The following is a 23,193-nucleotide window of genomic DNA, read 5'->3' as shown; positions in this document are numbered from 1 at the left end:
CAACAATGGCAACTTGTGTTTATACAGTGCCTTTAATATAGTCAAATGTTCTAAGGCGATTTGCAGGGGCATTTTTAACCAAAGTCAGAAGGGGGCTTCTGATGAAATCACCCCACCCGAGCACTAAGCCCATTCATTTTCAGGCTTCCTACACACTGGGTAAAACCTCCAGCCAGCCTAAAAATTGAGCCTGGGCAAGAAATTATCTTATATGCGGCCAAGAATTGGACACTTAAGGACCTCAACTGGGGCGAGGGCTTGTTCAAGGCCTTGCCGACCTCCGCGTAAAATCACTGTGAGGTCAGGGTGGGCGGAAAGCCAGAGGGAATCTTCTTCCTTCAATATCACACTCCCCCATCCACCTGGCCTAAAAACCAACAGCAGGAAGAGCAAGGTTTAGGCCCCTTTATAGAGGAGACTGTGCCCATTGGTGACAGGATCAAGACCAGTGGGGACAGGTTCAAGAAAATTAACAAAAGAAACAATGGCAATTTGAATATGACTCGACTATCAGAACGCAGCGAGGTGAGACAGGGAGGACAGGTCTGAAATTATTATGATTATAGAGTGTGTACTTTGAGGGTTGGATTTTTAAAAAATTGATTCCTGACCACATTTCAATGTTACCATTCCTGACCACTCCTTAACCATAGAAAATAGGTGCAGGGGTAGGCCAATCGACCCTTCCAACCTGCACCGCCATTCAATATGATCACGGCTGATCATGCAAATTCAGTATCCCATTCCCGCTTTCTCTCCATACCCCTTGGTCCCTTTAGCCGCAAGAGCCACGTTCAGCTCCCTCTCGAATATATCCAGCGACCCAGCCCCACCAGCTTTCTGTGGGAGGGAATTCCACAAGCTCACAGCTCTGAGAGAAGAAGTTCTTTGTTATCTCGGTCCTGAATGGCTGACCCCTTATTCTTAGGCTGTGACCCCTACTTTTGGACGTCCCCAACATCGGGAACATTGTTCCCGCATCTAACCTGTCCAGTCCCATCAGGATTTTATATGTTTCTATGAGATCCCATTTCATTCTTCTAAACTCCAGTGAGTACAAGCCCAGTCGATCCAGTCTTTCTTCATATGTCAGTCGTGCCATCCCGAGAATTAGTCTGGTGAACCTTCGCTGGACACCCTCAATCGCAAGAATGTCCTTCCTCAAACTCGGAGACCAAAACTGCACGCAATACTCAAGGTGTGGCCTCACCAAGGCCCTGTATAACTGCAGCAAGACATCCCTACTCCTATACTCAAATCCTCTCTATGAAGGCCAGTATGCCATTAGCTTTCCTCACCGCCTGCTGTACCTACATGCCAACCTTCAGCGACTGTTCCATCATCACACCCAGGCCTCGTTACACTTCCCCTTTTCCTAAACTGCCACCATTCAGATATGATGTGGAGATGCCGGCGTTGGACTGGGGTGAGCACAGTTAGAAGTCTTACAACACTTACAACATTCAGATAATAATCTGCCTTCCTGTTTTTGCCACCAAAGTGGATAACCTCACATTTACCCACATTATATTGCATTTGCCAAGTATTTGCCCACTCAGCCAGCCTGTCCAAATCACTCTGCAACCACTTTGCATCCTCCTTACAGCACACACTGCTACTCACCTTAGTGTCGTCTGCAAATTTGGAGATACTGCATGCAATTGCTTTGTTCAAATTATTAATGTATGGTGTGAACCTTTGTAAGAGGGGAAAAATTGTTGTTTGGGAAAAAAATTTCAATAAAACATATTTAAAAAAAAAAAATGTATGGTGTGACCAGCTGGGGTCCCAGCACTGAACCCTGCAGTACCCCACTAGTCACTGCCTGCCACTCTGAAAAGGACCCATATGCAGAGGGACAGGTAGTATTGAGGAAGCAAAGGGCTGCAGAAGGCCTTAGACAGGCTATGAGAGTGGGCAAAGAAGTGGCAGATGCAATACAATGTGGGAAAGTGTGAGGTTATGTACTTTGGTAGGAAGAATAGAGGCACAGACTATTTTCAAAATGGAAAAGTATGAGGAAATCAGAAGCACAAAGGGACTTAGGAGTCCTTGTTCATGATTCTCTTATGGTTAATGTGCAGGTTCAGTCAGCAGTTAGGAAGGCAAATGCAATGTTAGCATTCATGTCGAGAGGGTTAGAATACAAGAGCAGGGATGTACATCTGGGGCTATATAAGGCTCTGGTCAGACCCCATTTGGGAGTATTGCGAGCAGTTTTGGGCCTCGTATCTAAGGAAAGATGTGCTGGCCTTGGAAAGGGTCCAGAGGAGGTTCAAAAGAATTATCCCTGGAATGAAAAGCTTGTCGTATGAGGAAAGGTTGAGGACTCTGGGTCTGTACTCATTGGAGTTTAGAAGAATGAGGGGGGGATCTTATTGAAACTTACAGGATACTGCAAGGCCTGGATCAAGTGGATGTGGAGAGGATATTTCCACTAGTAGGAAAAACTACTTCACAGCACAAGGGTCCCAGTTTCGATTCCGGCTTGGGTCACTGTCTGTGCGGAGTCTGCACATTCTCCCTGTGTGTGCGTGGGTTTCCTCCGGGTGCTCTGGTTTCCTCCCACAGTCCAAAGATGTGCATGTTAGGTGGATTGGCCATGATAAATTGCCCTTAGTGTCCAGAATTGCCCTAGGTGTTCGGTGGGGTTACTGGGTTATGGGGATAGGGTGGAGGTGAAGAGCGGGTGCAGACGCGATGGGCCAACTGGCCTCCTTCTGCATTGTGAATTCTATGATGTAAATTCTATGAGGTACAGCACGGGGTTAGATACAGAGTAAAGCTCCCTCTACACTGTCCCCATCAAACATTCCCAGGACAGGTACAGCATGGGGTTAGATACAGAGTAAAGCTCCCTCTACACTATCCCCATCAAACACTCCCAGGACAGGTACAGCACGGGGTTAGTTACAGAGTAAAGCTGCGTGTACGCTGTCCCCATCAAACACTCCCAGGACAGGTACAGCACGGTCTTTGATACATAGTAATGCTCCCACTACACTGTCCCCATCGAACACTCCCAGGACCGGTACAGCACGGGGTTAGATACAGAGTAAAGCTGCGTGTACGCTGTCCCCATCAAACACTCCCAGGACAGGTACAGCACGGTCTTTGATACATAGTAATGCTCCCTCTACACTGTCCCCATCGAACACTCCCAGGACCGGTACAGCACGGGGTTAGATACAGAGTAAAGCTCCCTCTAAACTGTCTCCATCAAACAGGACAGGTGCAGAAAGGGGTTAGATAGAGAGTAAAGCTCCCTCAACACTGTCCCAATCAAACACTCCTAGGACAGGTACAGCACGGGGTTAGACACAGATTAAAGCTCCCTCTACACTGTCCCCATTAAACACTCCCAGGACAGGTACAGCACGGGGTTAGATACAGAGTAAAGTTCCCTCTACACTGCCCTCATCAAACACTCCCAGGACAGGTACTGCACCGGGTTAGATACAGAGTAAAGCTCTCTCCACACTGCCCTCATCAAACACTCCGAGGAGAGGTGCAGCATGGGGTTATATACAGAGTAAAGCTCCCTCTACACTGTCCCCATCAAACACTCCCAGGACAGGTACAGCATGGGGTTAGATACAGAGGAAAGCTCCCTCTACACTGTCCCCATCAAACACTCCCCGGACAGGTACAGCACGGGGTTAGATACAGAGTAAAGCTCCCTCTACACTGTCCCCATCGAACACTCCCAGGACCGGTACAGCACGGGGTTAGATACAGAGTAAAGCTGCGTGTACGCTGTCCCCATCAAACACTCCCAGGACAGGTACAGCATGGGCTTCGATACATAGTAATGCTCCCACTACACTGTCCCCATCAAACACTCCCAGGACCGGTACAGCACGGGGTTAGATACAGAATAAAGCTCTGTCATGCAAGGGTGCCTTTAAGAAATGGATGTGTAAGAAATGTACCTTTAAGAAAACAGTGATGTCAGAGAGTGGGTGGAGCTCAGCTCAGTTCAGCCATTTTGCAGTTGGGTTTTGCAGTTTAAAAAAGCCTGGCTGGTTTTGCTGAGAGCAGTTTAAAAGTAGAAAGCCAGTTTGAGACAGCAGCTTGAGAACTTCTGGTTTGCTGTGATCTGCTTAGAAGGGAGAAAGCCAAGTTTGAGAAAGCAGCGTGGGTGTGTCTGTGGGTTTCCAGAGAGCTGCATAAAGAAAGCAAGGTGCTGGAGCTGAAGTCACCCAAGCTAATACATCTCTGCCATTCTACAGAAAAAATATATATCCTTTAACCTGATGTGATACTGTTTAAAGGTATTAAGTCTCTTGGAAGTTTGAAGGAACATTTTAAGGAGTTATTTACTGTTGCAATATTTTCTGAGTTATCTTTGAAGTAAGGGGTGTTAAGAGATCCAATGTATATTTGAGATGATAAGTTGAATTCATGGAATAAACAGTGTTTTGTGTTTAAAAACCCACGTGTCCAGAATTGTAATCCCACACCTAGGGAAAAAGCCACGTGCTCGGAAAAGCAACAAAAGGAGAGATTGGTTGAACTCCATGATACATTTTGGGGTTCTGAAAACGCCTTGCCCATAACAATTGGGGGCTCGTCCCGGGTAAAAGTCTATCTATTGGATTGGCTTTTGTGAACTTAAAGACAGCGAAGGATTGTTGCTTTTCTGGTGTGGTATTTTAGTTTAAGTGGGGAGAGTGTTGTGATGTGGTATTTTAGTTTAAGTGGGGAGAGTGTTGTGAACAATGGCTCTTTCAGAGGCTCAGAAGTTTTTGGGGGTGGGGAATGTCACACGTAGTACCTTACGGACAGAAACAAAACGCAGACTGTTAGATTTGGCAAGAACATTGCAGTTAACATTACCTGATAAAATGCAAAAAGATGAGGTAATTATGGCGGTGTTTAAGCATTTGAAGTTGCCTGAGATAGAATTTGACTCATTGGAAATGGCAAAAATTCAGTTGCAAATTCAACAAATGGAACATGAGAAACAATTAAAGCGACTGGCATACGAGAGCGAGAGAGAGGAAAGAGAAAGAGCAAGAGAGGAAAAAGTAAAGGAGAGAGGAGAAAGGAAAAAAGAAAGAATAGCCCTAGCAGAACAAAAAGAAAAAGAAAGGGAGATACAGATCAGGGAAAAAGATAAAGAGAGGGAGTTTGAACTTCAGAAAATGGCCATGAAACATGACAATCAGTTAAAATTGGCAGATGTAAAGGGACACGTACAGTTGGAGGAGATGGATGAGGAAAGTGAGAAAGAGCGTCATAGTCGAAGAAGTGGTGAGAATCTATTTAAATATGTCCAAGCATTGCCAAGGTTTGACGAGAAGGAAGTGGAAGCCTTTTTCATTTCATTTGAGAAGGTAGCTAAACAAATGAAATGGCCACAGGACATGTGGGTGTTACTGATTCAAACAAAGCTGGTAGGTAGGGCTAGTGAAGTGTTAGCATCACTACCGGAGGAGGTATCTGGAATGTATGAGGAGGTGAAGAAATCCATCTTAAATGCATATGAGCTAGTGCCTGAAGCTTACAGACAAAGGTTTAGAAATTTAAGGAAAGAATTTGGTCAAACATACATGGAGTTTGAAAGGCTCAGAGTAAATTTGATCGGTGGATAAGGGCTTTGAAAATAGACCAAATGTATGAAGCTCTCAGAGAAATTATACTTTTGGAGGAGTTTAAAAATTCAATTCCTGATGTAGTGAGAACTCATGTGGAAGAACAGAGGGTTAAAACTGCGAGATTAGCAGCGGAAATGGCAGATAATTATGAATTAGTTCATAAATCAAAGATTGGTTTCCAACATCAGTTTCAGCCGGTGAGGGATATGAGGACATGAGAAATCCTCAAGTGGTAAAGGTAAAGGTGATCTGATGGGAGACAATAAAGAGAGTGTACCTCAGATTAAAAAAGAAATCCAGGAGGGTGGAAAAGAAATGAAAAGTTTCAGATGTTTTCACTGTAATAAACTAGGCCATGTAAAGTCACAGTGTTGGTGGTTGAAGAAAAGCACTGGGAAGGCTGATGTGGTAAAACAGGATAAGACAGTGGGGTTTGTTAGAGTGGTAAAGGAAAGCCCAAGGGAAGCGAAGGAGGAGCAAACGATTGTACAACCTGTTCAAGAAGTAATTGTTAAGAAGGTGCCAGATGTCTTTAAATAAATTACTTGTGTGGGTAAAGTTTACTCATGGGTATCAGGAGGAGCAGGTAAAGAAGTCACAATTTTAAGAGATACAGGGCTAGTCAATCTTTAATGGTAAGAGATGAGGAATTATGTAGTTTGGCAAGAATGTTGCCAGAAAAGGTGGTCATATGTGGAATTCAGGGTGAGAGGAGTAGCATTCCATTATATAAGGTAAGGTTGGAAAGTCCAGTGAAGAGTGGTGAAGTGGTAGTAGGAGTAATAGATAAACTATCTTGTCCAGGAATAAGTCTACCTTGGGTAATGATATAGCTGGATCGCAGGTGGGAGTGATGCCTACTGTGGCTGATAAGCCAGTGGAAAATCAATCAACTGAAGTGTTGAAGGACGAATATCCTGGGATTTTTCCGGATTGTGTAGTAACAAGGTCGCAAAGTCACAGGTTAAGACAAGAGGAGAAATCAAAGAGTGAAGATGAAGTTGAAGTGCAATTATCAGAAATGAATTTTGATCAAATGGTTGAAAAAGAACAAGAACAGGTGGAGGATGAGGCGGATATTTTTAGTTCAGGAAAATTGGCAGAGTTACAACAGAAAGATGTAGAAATAAGACGGATATATCAGAAAGCATTTACGGACGAGGAATCTGAGAGTATACCAGAGTGTTATTACTGTAAAAATGATGTCTTGATGAGAAAATGGAGACTTGTACATATGCAGGCGGATGACAAGTGGGCAGAAGTTCATCAAGTAGTATTGCCGGTAGGGAAGAGAAAGGAGGTGTTGCAAATTGCACATGAGGTACCAGTGGGAGGTCATTTGGGAATAAGGAAAACTCAAGCTAAAATCCAGAAACATTTTTATTGGCCTAGACTACAATTTTGTCAATCATGTCACACATGTCAAGTGATAGGGAAAACCCATTCCAGCATTTGAGGAACCTTTTACAAGGGTCCTAATCGATTGTGTCGGACTGCTTCCTAAAACAAAAAGTGGGAATCAATATCTTTTGACTATAACGGATATGTCTACTAGGTTTCCAGAGGCCATTCCAGTACGTAATATTACAGCTAAAAGGATTGTGGAGGAGTTACTTAAATTCTTTACTAGATATGGACTACCCACAGAAATTCAATCGGATCAAGTAACGAATTTTACTTCAAAGTTATTCAAAGACGTTATGGATAACTTAGGAATAAAACAATTTAAATCAACTGCGTACCATCCAGAATAGCAGGGAGCGTTAGAAAGGTGGCATCAGACATTAAAGACAATGTTGAGGGCATATTGTCAAGATTATCCCGAGGATTGTGATAAAGGAATCCCATTTGTATTGTTTGCAATTAGGGATGCGCCTAATGAGTCTACCATATTTAATCCTTTTGAACTAATTTTTGGTCATGAGGTAAGAGAACCACATAAATTGATTAAGGAAAAATTGGTGGGTGAGAAATCGGAAATTACACTATTGGATTACGTGTCAAATTTTAGGGAATGATTAAATAGAGCAGGTGAATTGGCTGGACAACATTTGAAAGTTGCACAAAATGTGATGAAACGGGTAGCGGACAAGAAATCCAAAGTTCGTAGTTTTGCCAGTGGGGATAACATTTTAGTGTTGTTACCAGTGGTAGGGGAGCCTTTAAAAGCTAGGTTATGTGGACCCTTTCAGATTGAAAGGAAATTAAGTGAGGTGAATTATGTGGTAAAAACACCAGATAGAAGTGTGTCATGTGAATATGCTTAAAAGGTACTTTGAAAGGGAAGGAGAAAAAAAGGAGGTATTAATGATTCTAACTCAAAGTGACGAACCAAATCCAGATGAGGATGTTCTTAAAAATTGGGATGAATTGTTAAGTTACCTTCCAGAGGAAAAACGAACTGACCTGAAAGAGTTATTGATATCATAGGGGCAGGTTTGTAGAGATAAATTGGGAAGTACTGAAATGGCTATACATGATGTAGATGTGGGAAATGCTGTTCCTATCAAACAACATCCATATAGGCTTAATCCTTTAAAATTGGCACAGGTTAACAGAGAGATTGAGAGTATGCTGAAGAATGGCATAATTGAAGTGGGTTGCAGCCAATGGAGCTCACCCATAGTGATGGTACCTAAACCAGAAGGTACCCAACAGTTGTGTGTGGACTACAGAAAGGTGAATGCAGTTACAAGAACAGACTCTTATCCTGTCCCACCATTGAAGGATTGCATGGAGAAAGATAAATCTGCTTTTATTTCCAACTTCCAGACAGGGAAAGAACCTTTAAAACATCGTATGGAGTTCTTCGATCGACTTCAGGAGGCGGGTTTGGTGATGAACCTAGCCGAAAGTGAATTTGGAGAAGCCAGCATCACTTTCCTTGCGGAGTTTCCGTTATCCTCAAGACAAAGGGAAATAATGCGATCTCCTAGCATGAATTAATTTGATCGAACCTTTGTGCAAAAGTTTTGTGGCGTGATTACTCCACTGATGGACTTGCTAAAGAAACGTCAAAAATGTCAATGGACAGCGGACTTTCAACAGACATTTGACTGCCTGAAAGCTGTGATCACCAATGCTCCTCTATGGAGAATTGCAAGGGACTCTGTGGTCAGATTGAAATAAAGTATCTGATTCTAAAGAGAAATGCTGGGGAGTAGAGGAATGGATGGATCATGCAGAGACTTTGTTCAAAGAGACTGTCAATCGAGAAGGATTTTGGTTGGAGGAAGAAGAACAAAGAAAAATGGAATATATTATTATACCTGTTTACGTGTGTTGTTTTCTTTAAATGAAAATGTATATTTACTGTGTACATTTCTTAATGGATGGTGCAAATGTGAAAAATGAAACCATCTTGAAGTTGATGGGTTTTCTTTTCTTGGGGGGGAGGTATCGTGCAAGAGTGCCTTTAAGAAATGGATGTGTAAGCAATGTACCTTTAAGAAAACAGTGATGTCAGAGAGTGGGTGGAGCTCAGCTCAGTTCAGCCATTTGGCAGTTGGGTTTTGCAGTTTAAAAAAGCCTGGCTGGTTTTGCTGAGAGCAGTTTAAAAGTAGAAAGCCAGTTTGAGAAAGCAGCTTGAGAACTTCTGGTTTGCTGTGATCTGCTTAGAAGGGAGAAAGCCAAGTTTGAGAAAGCAGCGTGGGTGTGTCTGTGGGTTTCCAGAGAGCTGCATAAAGAAAGCAAGGTGCTGGAGCTGAAGTCACCCAAGCTAATACATCTCTGCCATTCTACAGAAAAAATATATATCCTTTAACCTGATGTGATACTGTTTAAAGGTGTTAAGTCTCTTGGAAGTTTGAAGGCACATTTTAAGGAGTTATTTACTGTTGCAATATTTTCTGAGTTATCTTTGAAGTAAGGGGTGTTAAGAGATCCAATGTATATTTAAGATGATAAGTTGAATTCATGGAATAAACAGTGTTTTGTGTTTAAAAACCCACGTGCCCAGAAATGTAATGCCACACCTAGGGAAAAGTGCTCGGAAAAGCAACAAATCCATTAAAGGGAGAGGTTGGTTGAACTCAATGATACATTTTGGGGTTCTGAAAACGCCCCGCCCATAACAGCTCTCTCTACACTGTCCCCATCAAACACTCCCAGGACAGGTACAGCACAGGATAGATACAGAGTAAAGCTCCCTCTACACTGTCCACATCAAACACTCCCAGGACAGGTACAGCTCGGGGTTAGATACAGAGTAAAGCTCCCTCTACACTGTCCCCATCAAACACTCCCAGGACAGGTACAGCTCGGGGTTAGATACAAAGTAAATCTCCCTCTACACTGTCCCAATCGAACACTCCCAGGACAGGTACAGCACGGGGTTAGATACAGAGTAAAGCTCCCTCTACACCGTCCCCATCAAACACTCCCAGGACAGGTACAGCACGGGGTGAGATACAGAGTGAAGCTCCCTCTACACTGTTCCCAATAAACACTACCCGGACAGGTACAGCACGGGGTTAGATACAGAGTAAAGCTGCCTCTACACTGTCCCCATCAAAGACACCCAGGACAGGTACAGCACTGGGTTAGATACAGAGCAAAGCTCCCTCTACACATTCCCTATCAAGCACTCCCAGGACAGGTACAACACGGGGTTAGATAGAGTGTAAAGCGCCCTCCACACTCTCCCCATAAAACACTCCCAGGACAGGTACAGCATGGGGTTAGAGACAGAGTAAAGCTCCCTGTACACTGTCCCCATCAAACACTCCCAGGACAGGTACAGCACGGGGTTAGATACAGGGTAAAACTCATTCAACACTGTCCCCATCAAACACTCCCAGGACAGGTACAGCACTGGGTTAGATACAGAGTAAAGCTCCCTCTACCCTGTCCCCATCAAACACTCCCAGGACAGGTACAGCAGGGGGATATATACAGAGCAAAGCTGCCTCTAACTGTCCCCTTCAAACACTTCCAGGACAGGTACAGCATGGGGTTACATACAGAGTAAAGCTTCCTCTACAACGTCCCCATCAAACACACCCAGGACAGGTACAGCACGGGGTTAGATACAGAGTAAAGCTCCCTCTACACATTCCCTATCAAACATTGCCAGGACAGGTACAACACGGGGTAAGATAGAGGGTAAAGCGCCCTCTACACTCTCCCCATCAAACACTCCCAGGACCGGTACAGCATGGGGTTAGATACAGAGTAAAGCTCCCTCTAACTGTCCCCATCCAACACTCCCAGGACAGGTACAGCACGGGGTGAGATACAGAGTAAAGCTCCCTCTAACTGTCCCCATCAAACACTCCCAGGACCGGTACAGAACACGGTTAGATACAGAGTAAAGCTCATTCTACACTGTCCCCATCAAACACTCTCAGGACAGGTACAGCACGGGGTTAGATACAGAGTAATGCTCCCTCTACACATTCCCTATCAAACATTGCCAGGACAGGTACAACACAGGGTAAGATAGAGGGTACAGCGCCCTCTACACTCTCCCCATAAAACACTCCCAGGACAGGGACAGCATGGGGTTAGATACAGAGTAAAGCTCCCTCTAACTGTCCCCATCAAACACTCCCAGGACCGGTACAGCATGGGGTTAGATACAGAGTAAAGCTCCCTCTAACTGTCCCCATCCAACACTCCCAGGACAGGTACAGCACGGTGTGAGATATGGAGTAAAGCTCCCTCTAACTGTCCCCATCAAACACTCCCAGGACCGGTACAGAACACGGTTAGATACAGAGTAAAGCTCCTTCTACACTGTCCCCATCAAACACTCTCAGGACAGGTACAGCACGGGGTTAGATACAGAGTAAAGCTCCCTCTACACTGTCCCCATCAAACTTTCCCAGGACCGGTACAGCACGGGGTTAGATACAGAGTAAAGCTCCTTCTACACTGTCCCCATCAAACACTCCCATGACAGGTACAGCACGGGGTTAGATACAGAGTAAAGCTCCCTCTACACTGTCCCCATCAACACTCCCAGGACAGGTACAGCACGGGGTGAGATACAGAGTGAAGCTCCCTCTACACTGTTCCCAATAAACACTACCCGGACAGGTACAGCACGGGGTTAGATACAGAGTAAAGCTGCCTCTACACTGTCCCCATCAAACACTCCCAGGACAGGTACAGCACGGGGTTAGATAGAGTGTAAAGCGCCCTCCACACTCTCCCCATAAAACACTCCCAGGACAGGTACAGCATGGGGTTAGAGACAGAGTATAGCTCCCTGTACACTGTCCCCATCAAACACTCCCAGGACAGGTACAGCATGGGATTAGATACAGGGTAAAGCTCCCTCAACACTGTCCCCATTAAACACTCCCAGGACAGGTACAGCATGGGGTTAGATACAGAATAAAGCTCCTCTACACTGTCCCCATCAAACACTCCCAGGACAGGTACAGCACGGGGTTAGATACAGAGTAAAGCTCCCTCTACACTGTCCCCATCAAACACTCCCAGGACAGGTACAGCAGGGGGATATATACAGAGCAAAGCTGCCTCTAACTGTCCCCTTCAAACACTTCCAGGACAGGTACAGCATGGGGTTACATACAGAGTAAAGCTTCCTCTACAACGTCCCCATCAAACACACCCAGGACAGGTACAGCACGGGGTTAGATACAGAGTAAAGCTCCCTCTACACATTCCCTATCAAACATTGCCAGGACAGGTACAACACGGGGTAAGATAGAGGGTAAAGCGCCCTCTGCACTCTCCCCATAAAACACTCCCAGGACAGGTACAGCATGGGGTTAGATACAGAGTAAAGCTCCCTCTAACTGTCCCCATCAAACACTCCCAGGACCGGTACAGCATGGGGTTAGATACAGAGTAAAGCTCCCTCTAACTGTCCCCATCCAACACTCCCAGGACAGGTACAGCACGGGGTGAGATACAGAGTAAAGCTCCCTCTAACTGTCCCCATCAAACACTCCCAGGACCGGTACAGAACACGGTTAGATACAGAGTAAAGCTCATTCTGCACTGTCCCCATCAAACACTCTCAGGACAGGTACAGCACGGGGTTAGATACAGAGTAATGCTCCCTCTACACATTCCTTATCAAACATTGCCAGGACAGGTACAACACAGGGTAAGATAGAGGGTACAGCGCCCTCTACACTCTCCCCATAAAACACTCCCAGGACAGGTACAGCATGGGGTTAGATACAGAGTAAAGCTCCCTCTAACTGTCCCCATCAAACACTCCCAGGACCGGTACAGCATGGGGTTAGATACAGAGTAAAGCTCCCTCTAACTGTCCCCATCCAACACTCCCAGGACAGGTACAGCACGGTGTGAGATATGGAGTAAAGCTCCCTCTAACTGTCCCCATCAAACACTCCCAGGACCGGTACAGAACACGGTTAGATACAGAGTAAAGCTCCTTCTACACTGTCCCCATCAAACACTCCCAGGACAGGTACAGCACGGGGTTAGATACAGAGTAAAGCTCCCTCTACACTGTCCTCATCAAACACTCCCAGGACAGCTACAGCACGGGGTTAGATACAGAGTAAAGCTCCCTCAACACTGTCCCTATCAAACACTCCCAGGGCAGGTACAGCACGGGGTTAGACACTGAGTAAAGCTCCCTCTACACCGTTCCAATCAAACACTCCCAAGACAGGTAAAGCACGGGGTTAGATACAGAGTAAAGCTCCCTCTACACTGTCCCCATCAAACACTCCCAGGACAGGTACAGCATGGGGTTAGATACAGAGTAAAGCTCCCTCTACACTGTCCCCATCAAACACTCCCAAGACAGGTAAAGCACGGGGTTAGATACAGAGTAAAGCTCCCTCTACACTGTCCCCATCAAACACTCCCAGGACAGGTACAGCATGGGGTTAGATACAGAGTAAAGCTCCCTCTACACTGTCCCCATCAATCACTCCCAGGACAGGTACAGCACGGGGTTAGATACAGAGTAAAGCTCCATCTACACTGTCCCCATCAAACTTTCCCAGGACCGGTACAGCACGGGGTTAGATACAGAGTAAAGCTCCCTCTACACTGTCCCCATCAAACACTCCCAGGACAGGTACAGCACGGGGTTAGATACAGAGTAAAGCTCCCTCTACACTGTCCCCATCAAACACTCCCAGGACAGGGACAGCACGGGGTTAGACACAGAGTAAAGCTCCCTCTACACTGTCCCCATCAAACACTCCCAGGACAGGAACAGCACGGGGTTAGATACAGAGTAAAGCTCCCTCTACACTGTCCCCATCAAACACAACCAGGACAGGTACAGCACGGGGTTAGATACAGAGTAAAGCTCCCTCTACACTGTCCCCATCAAACACAACCAGGACAGGTACAGCCGGGGGACATGTACAGAGTAAAGCTGCCTCTAACTGTCCCCATCAAACACTCCAAGGACAGGTACAGCATGGGGTTTGATACAGAGTAAAGCTCCCTCTACAACGTCCCCATCAAACACACCTAGGACAGGTACAGCACCTTGGTTAGATACAGAGTAAAGCTCCCTCTACATTGTCCCAATCGAACACTCCTCGGTCAGGTATGGCACGGGTTTAGATACAGGGTAAAGTTCCCTCTACACTGTCCTCATCAAACACTCCCAGGAGAGGATTCAGCACGGGGTTAGATACAGAGTAAAGCTCCCTCTGCACTGTCCCCATCAAACACTCCCAGGACCGGTACAGCACGGGGTTAGATACAGAGTAAAGCTCCCTCAACACTGTCCCCATTAAACACTCCCAGGACAGGTACCGCATGGGGTTAGATACAGAGTAAAGCTCCCTCTAACTGTCCCCATCAGACACTCCCTGGACAGGTACAGGACGGGGTTCGATACAGTGTAGTGCTCCCTCTACACTGTGCCCATCAAACATTCCCAGGACCGGTACAGCACACGGTTTATACAGAGTAAAGCTCCTTCTACACTGTCCCCATCCAACACTCCCAGGACAGGTACAGCACGGGGTGAGATACAGAGTAAAGCTCCCTCTAACTGTCCCCATCAAACACTCCCAGGACCGGTACAGAACACGGTTAGATACAGAGTAAAGCTCCTTCTACACTGTCCCCATCAAACATAGAACATAGAACATAGAACAATACAGCGCAGTACAGGCCCTTCGGCCCACGATGTTGCACCGAAACAAAAGCCATCTAACCTACACTATACCATTATCATCCATATGTTTATCCAATAAACTTTTAAATGCCCTCAATGTTGGCGAGTTCACTACTGTAGCAGGTAGGGCATTCCACGGCCTCACTACTCTTTGCGTAAAGAACCTACCTCTGACCTCTGTCCTATATCTATTACCCCTCAGTTTAAGGCTATGTCCCCTCGTGCTAGCCATTTCCATCCGCGGGAGAAGGCTCTCACTGTCCACCCTATCTAACCCTCTGATCATTTTGTATGCCTCTATTAAGTCTCCTCTTAACCTTCTTCTCTCTAACGAAAACAACCTCAAGTCCATCAGCCTTTCCTGATAAGATTTTCCCTCCATACCAGGCAACATCCTGGTAAATCTCCTCAGCACCCGTTCCAAAGCCTCCACGTCCTTCCTATAATGCGGTGACCAGAACTGTACGCAATACTCCAAATGCGGCCGTACCAGAGTTCTGTACAGCTGCAACATGACCTCCTGACTCCGGAACTCAATCCCTCTACCAATAAAGGCCAACACTCCATAGGCCTTCTTCACCACCCTATCAACCTGGGTGGCAACTTTCAGGGATCTATGTACATGGACACCTAGATCCCTCTGCTCATCCACACTTTCAAGAACTTTTCCATTAGCCAAATATTCCACATTCCTGTTATTCCTTCCAAAGTGAATCACCTCACACTTCTCTACATTAAACTCCATTTGCCACCTCTCAGCCCAGCACTGCAGCTTATCTATATCCCTCTGTAACCTGCTACTTCCTTCCACACTATCGACAACACCACCGACTTTAGTATCGTCTGCAAATTTACTCACCCACCCTTCTGCGCCTTCCTCTAGGTCATTGATAAAAATGACAAACAGCAACGGCCCCAGAACAGATCCTTGTGGTACTCCACTTGTGACAGAACTCCATTCTGAACATTTCCCATCAACCACCACCCTCTGTCTTCTTTCAGCTAGCCAATTTCTGATCCACATCTCTAAATCACCCTCAATCCCCAGCCTCCGTATTTTCTGCAATAGCCTACCGTGGGGAACCTTATCAAACGCTTTGCTGAAATCCATATACACCACATCAACTGCTCTACCCTCGTCTACCTGTTCAGTCACCTTCTCAAAGAACTCGATAAGGTTCGTGAGGCATGACCTACCCTTCACAAAGCCATGCTGACTATCCCTGATCATATTATTCCTATCTAGATGATTATAAATCTTGTCTCTTATAATCCCCTCCAAGACTTTACCCACTACAGACGTGAGGCTCACCGGTCTATAGTTGCCGGGGTTGTCTATGCTCCCCTTTTTGAACAAAGGGACCACATTTGCTATCCTCCAGTCCTCTGGCACTATTCCTGTAGCCAATGATGACATAAAAATCAAAGCCAATGGTCCAGCAATCTCTTCCCTGGCCTCCCAGAGAATCCTAGGATAAATCCCATCAGGTCCCGGGGACTTATCTATTTTCAGCCTGTCCAGAATTGCCAACACCTCTTCCCTCAATGCCATCTAATCTATTTACCTGGAGCTCAGCATTCTCCTCCACAACATTATCTTTTTCCTGAGTGAATACTGACAAAAAATATTCATTTAGTATCTCGCCTATCTCTTCAGACTCTACACACAACTTCCCATCCCTGTCCTTGACTGGTCCTACTCTTTCCCTAGTCATTCGCTTATTCCTGACATACCTATAGAAAGCTTTTGGGTTTTCCTTGATCCTTCCTGCCAAATACTTCTCATGTCCCCTCCTTGCTCGTCTTAGCTCTCTCTTTAGATCCTTCCTCGCTACCTTGTAACTATCCATCGCCCCAACTGAAACTTCACACCTCATCTTCACATAGGCCTCCTTCTTCCTCTTAACAAGAGATTCCACTTCTTTGGTAAACCACGGTTCCCTCGCTTGGCACCTTCCTCCCTGCCTGACCGGTACATACTTATCAAGAACACGCAGTAGCTGATCCTTGAACAAGCTCAACTTATCCAGTGTGTCCAACACTTGCAGCCTACTTCTCCACGTTATCCCCCCCAAGTCACGTCTAATGGCATCATAATTTCCCTTCCCCCAGCTATAACTCTTGCCCTGCGGTGTATACTTATCCCTTTCCATCCTTAACGTAAACGTCACCGAATTGTGGTCACTGTCCTCAAAGTGCTAACCTACCTCCAAATCCAACACCTGGCCTGGTTCATTACCCAAAACCAAATCCAATGTGGCCTCGCCTCTTGTTGGCCTGTCAACAAACTGTGTCAGGAAACCCTCCTGCACACACTGTACAAAAAATGACCCATCTAATGTACTCGAACTATATCTTTTCCAGTCAATATTTGGAAAGTTAAAGTCTCCCATAATAACTACCCTGTTACTTTCGCTCTTATCCAGGATCATCCTCGCCATCCTTTCCTCTACATCCCTAGAACTATTTGGAGGCCTATAGAAGACTCCCAACAGTGTGACCTCTCCTTTCATGTTTCTAACCTCAGCCCATACTACCTCGGAAGATGAGTCCCCATCTAGCATCCTCTCCGCCACCGTAATACTGCTCTTGACTAGCAGCGCCATACCTCCCCCTCTTTTGCCTCCTTCTCTGAGCTTACTAAAACACCTAAACCCCGGAACCTGCAACATCCATTCCTGTCCCTGCTCTATCCATGTCTCCGAAATGGCCACAACATCGAAGTCCCAGGTATCAACCCATGCTGCCAGTTCACCTACCTTATTTCGTATACTCCTGGCATTGAAGTAGACACACTTCAAACCACCTACCTGAACACTGGCCCCCTCCTGCGACGTCAAATCTGTATCTGCACGGGTTTAGATACAGGGTAAAGTTCCCTCTACACTGTCCCCATCAAACACTCCCAGGACAGGTACAGCATGGGGTCAGATACAGAGTAAAGCTCCTCTACACTGTCCCCATCAAACACTCCCAGGACAGGTACAGCATGGGGTTAGATACAGAGTAAAGCTCCCTCTACACTGTCCCCATCAAACACTCCCAGGACAGGTACAGCAGGGGGACATATACAGAGTAAAGTTGCCTCTAACTGTCCCCATCAAACACTCCCAGGACAGATACAGCATGGGGTTAGATACAGAGTAAAGCTCCCTCTACACTGTCCCCATCAAACTTTCCCAGGACCGGTACAGCACGGGTGAGATACAGAGTAAAGCTCCTTCTACACAGTCCCCATCAAACACTCCCAGGACAGGTACAGCACGGGGTTAGATACAGAGTAAAGCTCCCTCTACACTGTCCTCATCAAACACTCTCAGGACAGGTACAGCACGGGGTTAGATACAGAGTAAAGCTCCTTCTACACTGTCCCCATCAAACACTCCCAGGACAGGAACAGCACGGGGTTAGATACAGAGTAAAGCTCCCTCTACACTGTCACCATCAAACACTCCCAGGACAGGTACAGCAGGGGGACATATACAGAGTAAAGCTGCCTCTAACTGTCCCCATCAAACACTCCAAGGACAGGTACAGCATGGGATTAGATACAGAGTAAAGCTCCCTCTACAACGTCCCCATCAAACACACCCAGGACAGGTACAGCACGGGGTTAGATACAGAGTAAAGCTCCCTCAACACTGTCCCCATCAAACACTCCCTGGACAGGTACAGGACGGGGTTCGATACAGTGTAGTGCTCCCTCTACACTGTGCCCATCAAACATTCCCAGGACCGGTACAGCACACGGTTTAGACAGAGTAAAGCTCCTTCTACACTGTCCCCATCAAACACTCCCAGGACCGGTACAGCATGGGGTTAGATACAGAGTAAAGCTCCCTCTAACTGTCCTCATCAAACACTCCCAGGACAGGTACAGCACGGGGTGAGATACAGAGTAAAGCTCCCTCTAACTGTCCCCATCAAACACTCCCAGGACCGGTACAGAACACGGTTAGATACAGAGTAAAGCTTCTTCTACACTGTCCCCATCAAACACTCCCAGGACAGGTACAGCACAGGGTTAGATACAGAGTAAAGCTCCCTCTACACTGTCCCCATCAAACTTTCCCAGGACCGGTACAGCACGGGGTTAGATACAGAGTAAAGCTCCTTCTACACTGTCCCCATCAAACACTCCCAGGACAGGTACAGCACGGGGTTAGATACAGAGTAAAGCTCCCTCTACACTGTCCCCATCAAACACTCCCAGGACAGGTACAGCATGGGGTTAGATACAGAGTAAAGCTCCTTCTACACTGTCCCCATCAAACACTCCCAGGACAGGTACAGCACGGGGTTAGATACAGAGTAAAGCTCCCTCTACACTGTCCTCATCAAACACTCCCAGGACAGGTACAGCACGGCGATAGATACAGAGTAAAGCTCCCTCAACACTGTCCCCATCAAACACTCCCAGGACAGGTACAGCACGGGGTTAGATACAGAGTAAAGCTCCCTCTACACTGTCCCCATCAAACACTCCCAGGACAGGTACAGCACGGGGTTAGATACAGAGTAAAGCTCCCTCTACACTGTCCCCATCAAACACTCCCAGGACAGGGACAGCACGGGGTTAGACACAGAGTAAAGCTCCCTCTACACTGTCCCCATCAAACACTCCCAGGACAGGAACAGCACGGGGTTAGATACAGAGTAAAGCTCCCTCTACACTGTCCCCATCAAACACAACCAGGACAGGTACAGCACGGGTTTAGATACAGAGTAAAGCTCCCTCTACACTGTCCCCATCAAACACTCCCAGGACAGGTACAGCACGGGGTTAGATACAGAGTAAAGCTCCCTCTACACTGTCCCCATCAAACACTCCCAGGACAGGTACAGCACGGGGTTAGATACAGAGTAAAGCTCCCTTTACACTGTCCCCATCAAACACTCCCAGGACAGGGACAGCACGGGGTTAGACACAGAGTAAAGCTCCCTCTACACTGTCCCCATCAAACACTCCCAGGACAGGAACAGCACGGGGTTAGATACAGAGTAAAGCTCCCTCTACACTGTCCCCATCAAACACAACCAGGACAGGTACAGCACGGGGTTAGATACAGAGTAAAGCTCCCTCTACACTGTCCCCATCAAACACAACCAGGACAGGTACAGCCGGGGGACATATACAGAGTAAAGCTGCCTCTAACTGTCCCCATCAAACACTCCAAGGACAGGTACAGCATGGGGTTTGATACAGAGTAAAGCTCCCTCTACAACGTCCCCATCAAACACACCTAGGACAGGTACAGCACCTTGGTTAGATACAGAGTAAAGCTCCCTCTACATTGTCCCAATCGAACACTCCTCGGTCAGGTATGGCACGGGTTTAGATACAGGGTAAAGTTCCCTCTACACTGTCCTCATCAAACACTCCCAGGAGAGGATTCAGCACGGGGTTAGATACAGAGTAAAGCTCCCTCTGCACTGTCCCCATCAAACACTCCCAGGACCGGTACAGCACGGGGTTAGATACAGAGTAAAGCTCTCTCAACACTGTCCCCATTAAACACTCCGAGGACAGGTACCGCATGGGGTTAGATACAGAGTAAAGCTCCCTCTAACTGTCCCCATCAAACACTCCCTGGACAGGTACAGGACGGGGTTCGATACAGTGTAGTGCTCCCTCTACACTGTGCCCATCAAACATTCCCAGGACCGGTACAGCACACGGTTTAGACAGAGTAAAGCTCCTTCTACACTGTCCCCATCAAACACTCCCAGGACAGGTACAGCACGGGGTGAGATACAGAGTAAAGCTCCCTCTAACTGTCCCCATCAAACACTCCCAGGACCGGTACAGCATGGGGTTAGATACAGAGTAAAGCTCTCTCTAACTGTCCTCATGAAACACTCCCAGGACAGGTACAGCACGGGGTGAGATACAGCGTAAAGCTCCCTCTAACTGTCCCCATCAAACACTCCCAGGACCGGTACAGAACACGGTTAGATACAGAGTAAAGCTTCTTCTACACTGTCCCCATCAAACACTCCCAGGACAGGTACAGCACAGGGTTAGATACAGAGTAAAGCTCCCTCTACACCGTCCCCATCAAACTTTCCCAGGACCGGTACAGCACGGGGTTAGATACAGAGTAAAGCTCCTTCTACACTGTCCCCATCAAACACTCCCAGGACAGGTACAGCACGGGGTTAGATACAGAGTAAAGCTCCCTCTACACTGTCCCCATCAAACACTCCCAGGACAGGTACAGCATGGGGTTAGATACAGAGTAAAGCTCCTTCTACACTGTCCCCATCAAACACTCCCAGGACAGGTACAGCACGGGGTTAGATACAGAGTAAAGCTCCCTCTACACTGTCCTCATCAAACACTCCCAGGACAGGTACAGCACGGCGATAGATACAGAGTAAAGCTCCCTCAACACTGTCCCCATCAAACACTCCCAGGACAGGTACAGCACGGGGTTAGATACAGAGTAAAGCTCCCTCTACACTGTCCCCATCAAACACTCCCAGGACAGGTACAGCACGGGGTTAGATACAGAGTAAAGCTCCCTCTACACTGTCCCCATCAAACACTCCCAGGACAGGGACAGCACGGGGTTAGACACAGAGTAAAGCTCCCTCTACACTGTCCCCATCAAACACTCCCAGGACAGGAACAGCACGGGGTTAGATACAGAGTAAAGCTCCCTCTACACTGTCCCCATCAAACACAACCAGGACAGGTACAGCACGGGTTTAGATACAGAGTAAAGCTCCCTCTACACTGTCCCCATCCAACACTCCCAGGACCGGTACAGCACGGGGTTAGATACAGAGTAAAGCTCCCTCAACACTGTCCCCATTAAACACTCCCAGGACAGGTACCGCATGGGGTTAGATACAGAGTAAAGCTCCCTCTAACTGTCCCCATCAGACACTCCCTGGACAGGTACAGGACGGGGTTCGATACAGTGTAGTGCTCCCTCTACACTGTGCCCATCAAACATTCCCAGGACCGGTACAGCACACGGTTTATACAGAGTAAAGCTCCTTCTACACTGTCCCCATCCAACACTCCCAGGACAGGTACAGCACGGGGTGAGATACAGAGTAAAGCTCCCTCTAACTGTCCCCATCAAACACTCCCAGGACCGGTACAGAACACGGTTAGATACAGAGTAAAGCTCCCTCTACACTGTCCCCATCAAACACTCCCAGGACAGGGACAGCACGGGGTTAGACACAGAGTAAAGCTCCCTCTACACTGTCCCCATCAAACACTCCCAGGACAGGAACAGCACGGGGTTAGATACAGAGTAAAGCTCCCTCTACACTGTCCCCATCAAACACAACCAGGACAGGTACAGCACGGGGTTAGATACAGAGTAAAGCTCCCTCTACACTGTCCCCATCAAACACTCCCAGGACAGGTACAGCATGGGGTTAGATACAGGGTAAAGCTCCCTCAACACTGTCCCCATTAAACACTCCCAGGACAGGTACAGCATGGGGTTAGATACAGAATAAAGCTCCTCTACACTGTCCCCATCAAACACTCCCAGGACAGGTACAGCACCTTGGTTAGATACAGAGTAAAGCTCCCTCTACATTGTCCCAATCGAACACTCCTCGGTCAGGTATGGCACGGGTTTAGATACAGGGTAAAGTTCCCTCTACACTGTCCTCATCAAACACTCCCAGGAGAGGATTCAGCACGGGGTTAGATACAGAGTAAAGCTCCCTCTGCACTGTCCCCATCAAACACTCCCAGGACCGGTACAGCACGGGGTTAGATACAGAGTAAAGCTCCCTCAACACTGTCCCCATTAAACACTCCCAGGACAGGTACCGCATGGGGTTAGATACAGAGTAAAGCTCCCTCTAACTGTCCCCATCAGACACTCCCTGGACAGGTACAGGACGGGGTTCGATACAGTGTAGTGCTCCCTCTACACTGTGCCCATCAAACATTCCCAGGACCGGTACAGCACACGGTTTAGACAGAGTAAAGCTCCTTCTACACTGTCCCCATCAAACACTCCCAGGACAGGTACAGCACGGGGTGAGATACAGAGTAAAGCTCCCTCTAACTGTCCCCATCAAACACTCCCAGGACCGGTACAGCATGGGGTTAGATACAGAGTAAAGCTCCCTCTAACTGTCCTCATCAAACACTCCCAGGACAGGTACAGCACGGGGTGAGATACAGAGTAAAGCTCCCTCTAACTGTCCCCATCAAACACTCCCAGGACCGGTACAGAACACGGTTAGATACAGAGTAAAGCTTCTTCTACACTGTCCCCATCAAACACTCCCAGGACAGGTACAGCACAGGGTTAGATACAGAGTAAAGCTCCCTCTACACTGTCCCCATCAAACTTTCCCAGGACCGGTACAGCACGGGGTTAGATACAGAGTAAAGCTCCTTCTACACTGTCCCCATCAAACACTTCCAGGACAGGTACAGCACGGGGTTAGATACAGAGTAAAGCTCCCTCTACACTGTCCCCATCAAACACTCCCAGGACAGGTACAGCATGGGGT

General features: G+C 47.1%; 1 protein-coding gene across 4 annotated transcripts in view; it reads right to left on the bottom strand.

Annotated features, from left to right (window-relative positions):
* The window catches only part of arhgef49 (Rho guanine nucleotide exchange factor 49), a 379,760-nt gene that overhangs the window by 3,389 nt on the left and 353,178 nt on the right, over positions 1-23,193 (bottom strand). The window lies entirely within an intron of this gene.

This window comes from Scyliorhinus torazame, chromosome 2, assembly GCF_047496885.1.
Source record: "Scyliorhinus torazame isolate Kashiwa2021f chromosome 2, sScyTor2.1, whole genome shotgun sequence".
Classification (NCBI taxonomy): domain Eukaryota; kingdom Metazoa; phylum Chordata; class Chondrichthyes; order Carcharhiniformes; family Scyliorhinidae; genus Scyliorhinus; species Scyliorhinus torazame.
Note: the sequence above shows the minus strand (reverse complement) of the source record. Positions and strands in the feature narration are given on the sequence as shown.